The sequence below is a fragment of the Lepidothrix coronata genome, unplaced genomic scaffold (assembly GCF_001604755.1).
Source record: "Lepidothrix coronata isolate B3197 unplaced genomic scaffold, Lepidothrix_coronata-1.0 Scaffold6, whole genome shotgun sequence".
Lineage (NCBI taxonomy): Eukaryota > Metazoa > Chordata > Aves > Passeriformes > Pipridae > Lepidothrix > Lepidothrix coronata.
Window position 1 is genome coordinate 11,588,262 of NW_016690186.1, and position 13,307 is coordinate 11,601,568.

A 13,307-nucleotide genomic window follows, 5' to 3' on the forward strand; every position below is an offset into this window, starting at 1 on the left:
GGTCATGGGAGGGCATCTTTTTTCATACCAGCTATCTTGCTTTTAGATAGAAGAAACACAGGCAAGAGTTAGAAAGGGGCGCTTTGGGTGATGGAAAACACAGGACACAGGGAAACAGGAAAATAAAGTGCAATAACCAAACTGCTACTGGGTTGAGGCGAGGTGATTCAGAACAATAAGAGATGGGGAAAACACAACGATCATGTCTGCACAACAGATTGGTAAAAACGAAATTGTAGCCAAAGAGGGAGGCAGCCCAAAGCCAGGTAAAGAGTTCACTTTAATTGAGACACTCCTCTTACAGAAGCTGCTGATATCCTTCTGGTCAGTGTAACCATCCTGCCTCCACGGGTAACCCCAAAACCATGCAGTTTGCCCTGTACTGGCAAGATACATTTTATGTCTGTTCCTACAGAACAGCAGTGGGAAGCTGGTAAAAATTTAAAAAGAAGGAACTTTTTTATTTTTTCAGCTCTGCATCCCTAATTTAATCACTGTCCCCTCAGGCTGAGAAAAGGACTGGCTTTACTGTTCTGCATCACTATGTTGGCAGAGATGCTGCACAGTACAGTATTCATGGTTTATATATGATACAAGTGTAAGAAAAACAGTTTTGGGTTCACACAGTGAAGAACAAGTCAAGAAATCTGAGTAGATTAGAATAAAATACTTTCAAACTTTAAGTGTGAAATTCTGGATGGTTTGGCTTCATGAAAACTATGGTCAATGGGTAACAGATCAGAAATAACAACCTCAGCACCAACACTTAGAAGAATAAGGTAGGCTTTTCAAGTAAGTTTAGTTTAGTTTAGTTCTCGAGTAATTTAGTTGTATCAGCATTTCACCATCACAATAATTGTGTGGCATATTTAGTTATGTGCACATATAAGTAAGTAAAATTGTTTATGCAGACAGAATATATTTAAATATATTGATGAAGGTGATGGGCACTGCCTTTTCTCCCTGCCTTGGACAACCAGTGATGGCAGAAGCACTGTCTGCTGGCTCTGCTTCTCCATCCCATTACAGGTGTGAAAGGATTTCCAAGATCAGAATAAACTATGACAAATCAGTTATTCTCTAGTTCTTGAGAGTGTCCTTAAATAGGGTGGCATGAGAAGTGGTTGTGAGTCACAGTTATCTTTTTTACTTTTTCCAAATATCTACTATAGCCCATGAATAGAATGATTATAATCTACAAATATGACTAGTGGCATTGAGGGCAGGACTGAACACAGAATACAAGCCACTGTCATTACCAGATCTAAACTGGTGTAGAGCCTGTCCACAACCTCTGTTTGCTGCACTTAGCACGCTATCCCTACAAGTAACTGACGAAACCCCGACAGAGTGCTGGCACAGTATTAAAGGATCCTCCTAATTGCCATGCCTCAAATTCCAGCTCTAAGCTTGGTAAGAGAAAGTCTGCAAAACTCTTTAATAAATCATAGAAATCAGAGATGGAAATTAGGTCATGTCACCCACGTCTCCTATCCGCACTGTGAGTTTGTTACCCATACATTGCTGCTGAGTGCTCTGTCTCGACAACTCTTAAATGATTCAACCGCTGAGGTTTCTCCCAATTCCCCAGGCAAGCTGTTACACAGCCCAGTGAACCCTACCATCCATGCACTTTTCACTGACCAGCTTCATCCTCTCCACACCAGTTTTGCCTCGGTCCCATTTTGTTCTGTTCCTATTTTTATCTCACTCCAACTCCCTCCAAATCTGTTCTTGATGCTACTTCAACTATCATCCGGCAAAAAATGTTGCTCAGGAAACGTTCTTCTGCCTCTCCTGTAATACCGCTGTAGTGTGCTGCTATTTTTAGGAGAAGAAAGGAGGTGGTAAGGGAATGAAAGGCTGCCAGCTCCAGCTGTACAAGAATAATGCTTCAGTGCGAGGAAACTACATTACAGTGTTTCTCTTCAAGCACATATAATTGACCAAAAACTTATAGCCTTCTGGAATGATCCGAATGGGAGAGACAGAAGAAATGGAAAAGACAAATTCCAACGTTAAAAAAACCCTTGTCATCTCACTTCACCTTTCAACCCCGCAGCTGGGCTTCTCCTTCCAGGGCTGCTCTTGAGATTTTATAACGGCATTTTCCTAGTGAGACACATGGTTAAAGCAGTCATGTACTGTCATTATCCTAGAATCACAGAACTGTTTGGGTTGGAAGGGACCTTAAAGATCATCTAGTTCCTACAGCCCGCCATGGGCAGAGACACCTTCCACTAGACCAGGTGAAAACCCCATTCAGCATGGCCTTGAACACCTGGCTTCAGACAATGCCCTCTGGCACATGATGAGATTCTTGAGGTGTCCTGCACAGGGCCAGGAGTTGGACTCAATGATGCTGATGAGTCCCTTCCAACTCAGCATATTCTACAATTCTATGTCTTCCAGAGATGGGACATTCACAACTTCTCTGAGCAACCTGTTCCAGTGTCTCACCACCCTCACAGTAAAGAATTTCTTCCCAATATTGAATCTAAATCTACCCTCTTTCAGTTTAAAGCTATTCTCCTATGTCCTATCACTATATGCCCATGTAAAAAGTCTCTCCATCTTTTCTGTACTTCCCTTTAACCACTGGAAGGCTGCAATGAGGTCTCCCCAGAGCCTTCTCTTCTCCAGGCTGAACAACACCTCTCTCAGCCTGTCTTCATAGAATGACTGCTTCAGCCCTCTGATCATCTTTGTGGCCCTCCTCTGGACCTGCTTCAACAGGTCTACACCTTTCCCTGGGGAACCCAGAGCTGGACACAATACTCCAGGTGGGGTCTCATGAGAGTGCAGTAGAGGGACAGAACCACCTCCCTCAATCTGCTGGCCACTCTGTTTTTGATACAGCCCAGGATGCAGTTGGCTTTCTGGGCTGTAAGCATGCATTGTCGCATCATGTTGAGCTTCCCGTCCACACACCCCCTCAAGTCCTTCTCCTCAGGGCTGCTCTCAATCCATCTCTCAGCATGTATTTGTGCTTGGAATTGTGCAGGACCCTTGTGAAGGACCTTGCACTTGGCCTTGTTGAACTTCATGAGGTACATCCAGGCCCACCTCTCAAGCCTGTCAAGGTCCCTCTGAATGTAATCCCTCCCCTCCAGCATGTCAATCGCACCAAACAGTTGGGCATTGGCAGCCAACTGTGTGGTGTGGTTCACTATAAAATGATCATCTGAGAAACCTGCTTACAACAGGAGGGCACTGTGCCTTAGGCCAGACCCTTAAGTGGAAGTGAGACCTGTGTTTTACACCTGCATCAAGACAAGGTGATGTGCTGACCTTCAAAAAGGCAGCTGCTCATCATTCTCCAACCTCCCTGGCAATGCTGGTGCCAGATACCCTATACAAAGGGCTCTGTGCAACCAATGCCTGAACTATCAAGACCATCTGGCTAAACTAAAAAGACCCTGCTTTCCTGAGTGCATGGTTTTATACATCAACCACTACCTTTACCCTTATCAAACCTCCTATTTACTGATATGAAAGGTTAAGAACCACTACTGGGATCAAAACAGAGGTACTAGATTTCTTGATACAAATAATTCCCACAGGCAAGTGGCAGTGTTTCTCTATAGAGATGCATATGTCCATGTACTGCCTCCAGTGTAACTGTGGAGCACCCTCAGCAATCACACTAGGGAGCACAGGGGCTAAGTGCTGCCTGTCCCAACACTTGCTCTGCAACAGCAGTAATTTAATTGAAAGAAAACAGCGATAAATTCAGTTGACCTGGTGAAGTAATCATCTCCAGGGTCCTTAGAAAGATTACAGCTTCCTGACCGAAGCTACGATTTGGTTGGGTCAGATTTTGATACCTCTATTTAAACTGAATTGAGCCTTGCTTCACAGATAGGCTCACCAATTTCTGTGGGAAGACTGGCAGATTAAGACACTCCCCGACATGAGTCAGGGTGCAAGAACAGGTCTCTCAGTTAGCATAAACATATGTTTCCTAGGTCTGGAAGAACTGAGTGGTTTTTTTCTTCCTTCTTCTGTTCTTCACAGCCTGTTTACGTCTGCTGGCTTATTAAACAAGATTGTATTTGTAGCCAGTATGTCCTAGGAAAGGTGGTGTTACACATAATTGGTGTTACACATAATTGGTGTTACACATAATTGCCCTTAGATTCATAAGGAGTAAACAAGGTAACCTCCACCAGGGAGTCCTCCTGCTCCATTGCTACCAGCAGCGTCATGTTCCCTGGCTGCCATGAGCAGTGTCACCTCCTGTCACCAGGGAAAGGGCTGGTGGTGCTCCCCAGCACGTGGCTGCCTCCCAGGATTTACTCATCTCCTTCGGGGAGGTAGAGAGTGCTGAAGCTGAGCCACTGCAAGGGATGAAGCTCTGAGGAAGAAGAACATGAAGGAATAATCCCAAAGGGGGAGGAGGGGAAGGAAGCAGATGCTTCACCGCCTTCCTGAGTAATGGGAAGAACGGACAGTGCCAGAGGCTCCTGTCCCAGCAGGGACCCCACCAAGGAGCCCAAAGAAAGGGGCACACAGCCAGTGACACCAGCTAGGGAAAAAGGACATGCGGCAGGAGCAATAGGCAAGAGCCTGACTGGAGGAGCAGGACACAACTAAAGAGCAGAGCAAAACTACAGATGTAAGTGTGCTTGCTCTGGTGTGACATGGGCCAGGGACTGGTGTTTTCCCTCTCTCTCTCCCAGGAACAGCCCACTGATCATCAACAGGGCTCCAGCCAAGAGCCCACCAGGGTCAGCTATTGTCACCCCAAATTACCCCCCCTACTTGCTATCTGCAGCCCATCTGGGAATAAACCCCAACCCCTGGTTTAGGAAAAAGGCTGCAGAAAAGCCAAGCGATGGATGCACGCTACTTCTTGGTAGTCTCAATTTTAACATAGCCCAAAACCAGAAACATCAATCATTCTCTATTCCATACAGGAGCTTTCTTCTCCCAACTCTCACTTATTAGAGCAGTGCTATGACTACTTCCCTCTGTCACATTTGCCAATAAACATCTGTTTCATACAAATACATGCATGTGAGCAGGTATCCAAAATTGTATTCTGCTTTTTTCTCTTCATATTCCCTTCCCCTTTGTGAAAATATTTATTTATATTCACATATGCTTTCCATTTATTCTAGCCCTTTACTCCGACACATGCTCTGAGTCCTCATTTTCCACATTCCTCTTTAACCCTCTAAACTGAAAGACTTTTCTCAGTGGGATCAAACATCTGGTGGGTGATGCTCATGCAGATTTCAGTACTTCTTTTGTTTCTCAGCTTGTCAACAGATCAGTTTTGACAGGTAGTGAAGCCACTAAACAGAATTCTCTGTGGCACAAAAAGTACTTCCAAGACACATAAAGGAAAGGGTAAAAATTTAAGAGGTCTATGTAAAAAGTTTTCCCCACCCCTTTTTTTTTTTTTTTTTACTTCATATACTTTTTATTTATGTATTACCCTTTTGCATACTGCATCCCATAGGATGCAAATAGATTATTATAATTTCCTTTTTTGTTTTTATCCACTTTATTCAAGAACAGCCAGCTGTGCTGATACAAAGATGAAGTAAAAAGTAAAGATTTCATTTTCCTCCAGAGACAAAAAGCTGACAATTACTCAAATTGCATTATACCAATTACTCAGGAAGGGTGCAAAGATACCGATTTTGCCATCTATACAGCACATTGTCTCAGATTAACTCACTTGTCCCAAATACTGACCCATTTCTGCTTTTCCACAGATACTTAGTCCTCTGCAATCCTCCCGAGCTTCCTCTGCACCGATGCTTATGGTGATGATGATCAAGAATGGCATGGGTGGGAGCAAAGGGCCTGTAGGTTTTCTCTTACTGAAGCCAAGATAAGTGCTTATGATCCTCTTCTCCATTACCTAGGCTGTTTATTTTAAGAAACTGAGATCTTTCTAAAGAAAGCAAGCATTTCTCTTTGGGTGTTTCTAGCCAGTTAAAGCAAGAGGAAGTGCTGTGTGTCCATATACACATTTAGACTTGGACCATTCCCCAGCCCCTATGAATGGCTAAAACTGGAGATTGAAAATTTAGAGAAACTTGCTATAAAAACTAGCTAATCTATCATTCTTTCAGTGGTTCATCTCTTTAAAAGACTTCCTTTATGGTACTGGCTCAAACTGCTTAGTGATGCTTATTTAAGTCTAGTTCTGGGTAACATTCTTATATACTCTAACTTTTACACAAAATAAAAACAATCCATCGTGATTCTTCTAAACTTACTTTCAGCCTAATTTTCAGCTTAGTTGACAGCAGACATAGTTTTCAGTTATATGCACGCATTATATTCACTCGATTAAGAGAGAAATTCTGTTGGAAGAAAACACTTTGAAACACTGCATTCATAACATACACCTATAACATTCAAACACTGCAGTCGTAACATATTTCCTGTAAAAATGTGATAAATAAGATGCTAAACTGCAGTATCCTGGGTCCATGCTATACACAATGAAAGATCACAATCCTGCAGACTCACAGCAGCTCTCTCTGCATGGACCGACCCTTCATTTTCGAAGCCCAACATATACTGAACATGCACTGAACATACAGAGATTCCCACCCAATGATGTATTTTGATGTAAAAAAAGTCACATAGTTACTTTTGTGTTTTGTGTTGAAAATGCTGTAGCTTGAGAAATAAAGCTGATGCTTCCTCTCATGAGAGACAAGTAGTCTTTTATAACTGCTTATAAATGGTTTGACGTTTTCCCTCAGACAACAAGCAGTCATTTACTGGTACATGAGATTTCCACAAAACAAGTCTGAATGTCACCCACCGTGAATAACACATTTAACACATTTCAAGAACTTTCTGTTAACTCAAGATCATGCCTGAAACACAAAGAAGTGACATTTTACATATTTTAAGAAAACAACCATGCATAACCCCCATGGAATTCACAACCATGCATCAAACAACAAATCTAACAACCATAGGTGCGACCACGTTGCTGTGGGACAAACCTCCTATCAGTACCCTTACCTATACTCTTACCCACAGACCCCTCCCCAGACTTCAAAGAAAAATCTGTGAACAATAATTTTTTCTCATCAAAGACTAAATATTCTGCAGATTTCCACTACACACAAGAAAAGATTTCACCCTGTTTAATTGAAAAATTACATAAGTTGTAGCTTCACCTTCACTTGCTCCTCCTCGGAAGAGAGAACAAAACCCCAACCCAAACCAGACCTCTCCAGTTTTGGTGCAGCTCTCCAGCAGTCAGACACAGCCCTATCCAGTGAGGAGCCGCCAAGGCAGAGGCGCAGGGGCAGGCTGGGGATGGGTGCCACACCCTGCTCCCCCCCTCCCCCGCTCCTCCTCCTCAAGGCTAAACCTGCCCACCGCAGCAGCGGGCTCCCATCGCATGAGCTCCTGATGCGCATCCGACCAGCTCCTCGGTCATACGGGGCAGCCTTTCGGGAGAAAAGGCCGTAAGCCGCGCCACTTAACGGAGGGATGCGACTGCGGGCAATTAGTCTGGGGAGCGGCACGGGCTGTACTGGTCTGATTAAATAAAACCGGTGTATTTTTAATGCTTCCCGATATGTTTCATGTTCTCTGCTGCAGCAAGCAGGTCTGCAGCATGCCAGCGGCTCAAGGAGCCCTCCTGTTCATGCGGTGCCGTCAGGAATAAACTCCCAGTGCTCTAATGCGGTGCTCTCAGGCTCTCTTCTCCTCCCCTTATTGCCATGCAGGTCTCATGCTCACATAGAGCTGAAACTTTCTAACCCAAGGAGACCAGCACAGCAGTATTTGCTTATACTCTATTATGTACGTACACACACAGAGGTGCAGCAAGACCAGTGAATTTAACCACATCAGTGATGCAGTACAATGATCTTGACCTTTTAATACTCTGTCAAAGGACTCTTCTCCATAGATTTAGAGAAAAAGCATACATTTGATTGCATCTGACCTTACTGGTCAAAGCCTCACGTATTCTGCTTATATTCTTATTTTCTATGAGATTTAGTTGCTTTCTTTATACAAATATTTCAGCTTTCTATGGACAGAGACAAATGCTAACAACATTAAAAGTAAAATGAAAAAGGTATCACTCAGCTCACCAGGCTGTAAAAGGACGGATGCACATGGCACACAACTAACCCAGAGCTTTTTTCTTTTTTTTTTTTTTTTTTTTTTTTTTTTTTTTTTTGGCAAGCGGGCCTCTGATTTGCAATCATTTTGACAGAAAAGACTTCAAACGTAGGTAGTTTCCCTTCAACTTACAAACAGCATGCATGTTCAGTGGAGGAAATACTTTCCATCTCTGCCTCAAACACGGGCACATGCTGGAGAACAGCGGTGAGTGATAACAGCCTTTAACCAGCGTCTTCCTCCTCCAGCACAGCCCCAAGAGAAATAAAATCAAGGCAGCGCAAGGCCAGATGAGGATGCTTTGCTACTGCGATCATCATAGGAGTGCGAGTTTGTAAGCTTCTCGGTATATGCGATAAAGTTTCACTTCTGAATGAAAGATGGGACAACCGAAAAAGACAAAATGCTATTCCAGCCACCCACCCCAGCCCCTCTCCGGCCACCCAAGGGCGAGGGGTCGCACCCGGACCCGCTCAGCTCGCCCGCTGGTCGCACCCGCGGCTTTTCTATTCCCATTTCCCCAGAGACCTGACCGAGCACCGACACTTCCACACAGCACTCCGCGGGGCCTGGCGTGGGGATGGGGAGGAGTGCGAGGATGCAGCGCCCGGGCCGCGCTCCCGCGCACCTGGAGCCCGCGCCGGGCCGAGTGGGCAGGGACGCGCGGTCCCCAGCGCGGGGCGGAGCGGGGCAGCCCCGGCCCGGCGGGGCCCCTCGCTGCCGGCCAGGAAGGGGCCGGCGCGGCGCTGCCACTGCAGCGGTCCGGGGCTGCGATGTGCTCTCCGTGCATAACCACACCCACCGCATTGCAGAAGCCACGGCCCGGGCCGGGGTGGGGGGGGGGGGGGTGAAGCCCCCCCCGCCACCGCCAGTCGCGGAGCCTCGGCCGGGCCCCTGCACCGTCCAGGTGCTGTGCCCCCCAGGTGAGCGGGGCAGCGGACACTCGGGGAGGCACGGCCCCGGGGGGGCTCGGAGTGCGCCCTACCACGCCAGACACCCCCCACTCTTCCGCGCCTCTGCCGCCTACAGAAGTTTCCCACAGAAATGCGTATCGCCCTAAGAAAATTTAGAATTGCAAAGCGCCCCCCCGCCCCAGACCCCGGCAGAGCTGCGGCGGGAGCAGCCCAGTCTGTGTGTCCCCGCGGAGCCCCCGCCGCCCTCCCCGCTCTGCGGGGGGCACCGCTCGCTGCCTACCCCCGGCGCCCCCCGAGCAGCCCGGCCGAGCGCACACACCGCCCCCCCAACTTAAAAATGGCTCCTAAGAATGATGTGTATATATATATATAATGTATATATGCACACACACATATATATAAATAAATACGTATATATTTAAAAGGGGGGGGGTGTACAATCTGCTCCCGCCCCCCCAGGCATACCCTCTGCTTCCCGCGGCGGGGAGGGCGCCGCAGGCAGCGATGCCGGAGCGGCGCGGAGGTCCCTGTTCGGCGGCGCGGAGCGGCGGGGACGGGGCGCGGGGCAGCTCCCGGCGCGGCGGCGGCGGCGGCCACGCGTCAGCAGCGGCAGCGCAGCCCGGCTCTGCCCAGAGCGAGCCTCCGCCGCTCCCCAGCAAATCAGGGCTGCCGAGGCTTCTCCGGAGAGAGGGAGGGAAAAAGGAAAGGGGAAAAAAAAAAAAAAAAAAAGGCAAAAAAGCGTACGCCGCGGAGAACGGCAAAAGCTGGATGCCGGCAGGTCTGTGGAGCCAGGCCCCCCGCCTGCCCGCCTCCCCGGGCCGCCAAGGGCTGCTCCCCAGGCACACTGCAGGGAACCTACCCCCGCACCCCTCCCGCCCGGCACAGGGATCCCCACCTGCGTCCGGAGGAATCCGGCCGTTTTTTGGCTCAGCTAAATGAATCCGTCTATTTACAGAGATGAGTTTAGCTGGTGCAGTTGCAGCCAAACGCCCGCGATGGAGAGGCTCCTCGTCAATTTAAAAGCAGCAAGCTGTGTGCTGGCAAGGTCTAGCTTTCAATTACACTAGGGGGGGTTTGATGGGGAGGGAAGTTACCAGCTTTTTCAATTTTAATTTCCAGTGACAAACCCCATGCTCTTAAAATCTGAACCCTATTTCCCTAACAACATAGCCAAAACAGAAAAAAATAAAATGTAGGTCCTGCTACATATTGGCTCCCAATCTAAAAAGGAAACTGTGAAACTGCATACGACTTTGGAGTTCTCACTCCAGTACAGACCACAGCATTGCCACATGTCAAAAAGTATCAAAAATTTCTAGTGCACACAGAAGCAGTTTGGGAGCGGATTAATCCTACTTGCACCATTCCACTTTGGTAAGCATGTAGCTTCTCTTAGAGCTCATAACTGAGCTCTCCACCTACTACACGGTTGGGTTTGAGACTCTGATGCACCATGGCACCCAGAGGAACTACTTGTTTGCTTCTCCCGTGGACCAGAAGCAGCTGAACTTGCTCTTTTCCAGAGGAGGAATTGGCCACAGGAAGGGCAGTGATGGCTTGGCTACAGAAGAGCGACAGATCGACACGTTCTCATGCTGCACCTTCAGTACTGGTACAGCACAGTGAATAAAATGGGCTTTACATAGGCCCTTTATATAAGGCATTTTGAGAGCTCCCAAAACTTATGAGATCCAAATTATATTGGGAGAGGTAAGGGGGGCATGAATATCTCCTTTAATTAGCAGCATCTCTGGGGGATTTAAGAAGAGTAAGAGGTTTTTATAGTAAGCAGCAGCATACAATTTCTCAGGTCTGCAAAACTGTGCTGTTCTGTATTTCATGTAGAATCATAGCCAGACACATACAGCACTCTTCACCTGCTATGCAGGAGTGCCACTTAACACATCTGGCACACCAATAACGTGCATAAAAGGGAAAGAGACTTCAAAAGAAAAATGTGTGCCATCAACTAAGAGAGGGCATAACTCAGGTCATGTAGTTGAAATAACAAGACTTGCACATTCTTCTCCACCAGGAGCTCTGGAAGCCATCACGAATCACAAGGGAATGGACTTGACAGCAAAGACACAGAGTAGAGTTAACAAGGTTTGATTTGAAAAAAAAAAACAAAAACAAAAAACAAGAAGAAAGTAAAAGAAGGACTGAGTTGGTCTGAGTCAAATTGAGCCTCAAAAGAAGCTGGGAAACTTTAGAAATCTTTCTGAAAAAAAAACCAGGAAGAATTTACTAGCTCAACCTTTGGCAGCTCTTGCACTGCCCATTACATCACTTTTAAGCAGAGATACATTGCTGGAGCATTTGCGCTACCCAGCCACACTTGTTGTCTTTAAGCAGTACTTGCAGGTAGATTTGCCCCATAGTTACACTATCCTCTGTGATCCCTTTTGTGGTTATACTGCATGTATAATGTCATCTTTCACCTGAGGATCTAGAAGGCTTTCAGCATATTGATTTAACTTCAAAATATAAAGTGGTATTAACAGGTTGCTCCTACAAGCAGGAAATCTTTGCTACAGATAAAAGGTAGCTGGTACATCTGAGGTACCAATATGGGCCCAAGTTTCAGAGTTCTCAACATTCACAGTATTTTTAATATTTTTTTTTCAACTTCAAATGTTACTTTCTAATTCCAAAGTGGGTTCGTTGTCCAACTTGCCTTGACTTCTGTCAGATGGGAACTCCATGGAAGTTTAGGTTTCCATGAGTCAACAGCTTTTAATATTATTTCTCTTTTTAAAAAAAGGTATTTTCAGTAATTTATAGCAAGCCTGAATCTATACTTTTCTCTCACAGGTGAGAAATGTGAATAATCCCCCTGCACTTCACTGGAGTTATTGCAAGTATTTACACAAAAGGAAGACCGGATGACAAGTCCAGGCAGCACTAGAAGAGACTGATCTCCTGCCTTGCTATGGGACAATAATTTTATTTTTGCTGCTTTCTCGTCTTTCTGGAGGTGATGTTTCAGAATTGAATGTCAGGAGCAAAGGGTTCTGTTTGAGTTTCTATTCACATCAGACTTGGTGCAGCCCAAGATAGTCCCTTCTCCCAACCAAGGGCAGTTGATGCATGTCCGAATTGCTTCCGTGCTGGTCTGGAAGCCAGGCTGTCCCCAGCATCCCATCCTTTGGGGAGGGAGGCACATAGCTACCGAGACATCAGGACCCAACTGTACAAGCAAGAGTCAGAGTCACTCAGGAGATCAACACATAACTAGGGAAATGGATAAAATAGGTGGCAAGCTCTGCCTTTCATTCTCTATACATCCATCACTTCTGCTATTCCAGTTTCTCCCTTTTGGTGAACACTTGCAACTTGCTTGGGAAAGCCCTTTAAAGCAAGGGAGGGAGGGAGAAAAAGCCAGGGAAGAATAAAGGCAAAGGCAGCCTCTGACATGAAGCAGGTAAATTAGAGGTGGAGAAGGAGAAGGTGCCAACACACACACACACCCCTTCCCCACAGGGTTCCAGTCAGAGGCAGAGAGCCGTAAGGAAAACAGGCCTGTGCAGAGCATTTGGCCACTACAAGGACTTTTTTTATAGGAGAGGGGAATGGGGAGACACACGGTCTCTGCCAGGAAAAGATGAATAGGCAACCCTGGAAGAACAGGGACAAGGATTATTGCCCAGCTCTGGGAACTGATGCCTAAAACATTCTTGTGATTCCCTAATTGATTGGACATGGCATTCAAAATAGCACATTACAGAAAAGCAAGACACAAAAATGCTATCAAACTCGGCAAAAGACTGTCTCAAGTCCAGCCAATGATGAATTAGCACTGAAAAATGGAAAGTACTGTAAAAGTAGTAGCATTAGTACAGCATTATTAAGAAGATACTTCTTAGCAGACAGGAGCTTGGCAATATCTGTCTAGACGGGCAGATGGGTTTGGAGTCGAACTGATTTTTTTTTCAATTTCTTTTTTATTATTACCGTATTCACTTCCATTTATTAAAAGCAAACTGTTCTGCCCATGACTCATGCAGCTTAACTTTCTGCATGGCAATGAAACAAAATTCTCATAATTAAGAGTGATTACTGTGAGCAGATGAAGGTAAGATTTAGAAATCAGACCAGATCTTCTATTTCTGTCTTCCCTCACTGCAAACATAATGCCCACTAATTGGCCAATATTACCATTGCCTTCAAATATGTAAGCAGTAAACCTTCTGGTGAGATATCCCTTAGTACAACTCAGTGACACTGCAGGTCAGATTTATTCTTGGCACCAGTTTATTAACCTCAGTGAAGAGA

General features: G+C 46.0%; 1 protein-coding gene across 28 annotated transcripts in view; it reads right to left on the reverse strand.

The window, feature by feature from the left end:
- Positions 1–13,307, reverse strand: part of EPB41L3 (erythrocyte membrane protein band 4.1 like 3) — a 140,138-nt gene that overhangs the window by 87,234 nt on the left and 39,597 nt on the right. Inside the window, exon 1 of one of the 28 annotated variants that reach the window (XM_017832172.1) lies at positions 9,928–10,050. The exons of 25 other annotated variants lie outside the window; for them this stretch is intronic. The gene's annotated coding sequence lies outside the window, so the exon portion shown is untranslated. Of the gene's footprint in view, positions 1–7,157; positions 7,276–9,497; positions 9,594–9,927; positions 10,051–13,307 lie in introns of those variants that run through there. 2 more of the 28 variants (XM_017832162.1, XM_017832181.1) reach the window with 2 other exon arrangements.